Source organism: Penaeus monodon, chromosome 20 (genome assembly GCF_015228065.2).
Source record: "Penaeus monodon isolate SGIC_2016 chromosome 20, NSTDA_Pmon_1, whole genome shotgun sequence".
Lineage (NCBI taxonomy): Eukaryota > Metazoa > Arthropoda > Malacostraca > Decapoda > Penaeidae > Penaeus > Penaeus monodon.
Genome location: NC_051405.1, coordinates 43,139,288 through 43,139,929, shown reverse-complemented (window position 1 = coordinate 43,139,929; position 642 = coordinate 43,139,288).

The window sequence follows — 642 nt, the reverse complement described above, 5'->3', positions numbered from 1 at the left end:
TGTTTTTGAAACACTCGTAACGCAGAAAATATGTTTCTCTCTCTTGGAATCTTGCACCAGGTACCCTAGTTTAAAAATAGTACGTGGGTATATGCAATGTTGAAACCCCCAACGTGCGCAGGAAGCAAGCGATAGAAAGACACTTTAGGATATGGTCTCGTGGTCTACACCGCATTCTTCTGTGAATATTATTTTTTGAAGATTCAGAAACGATTTTCCTTCTAAAGAAATATAATTCGGGTATAGTTTTTTTTGTTTTTTGTACTTGTGTCTGGGCTCTCTCTGGTTTGTTATATTAAAACCTTCATTTCGACAAACAATCATAATGAAAAACACCATTTTTCGTAGCTTTGGTGAAAGTCTGCCTCATTGTTGGGGTTGGAGAAATTACTAAAATGATATTAATTATTTCCGATATGTAATTATATTCTATTCTATATAGCAACATCGAAAAAACGTAGATAAGGTAGTTTCAAAATTAGTAAAAATATACAGATGGTAAAAAAAAACGATTGTATAGTAATGACAAATCATTAATAAAATATTCAAACATTTTACATCTGAATAAGATAAGCTGTTCAAATATGTGGTGTCTGTATTTGGATCGGCAGTGAAAGTTAGATGAAAAGCAACAATTATTAG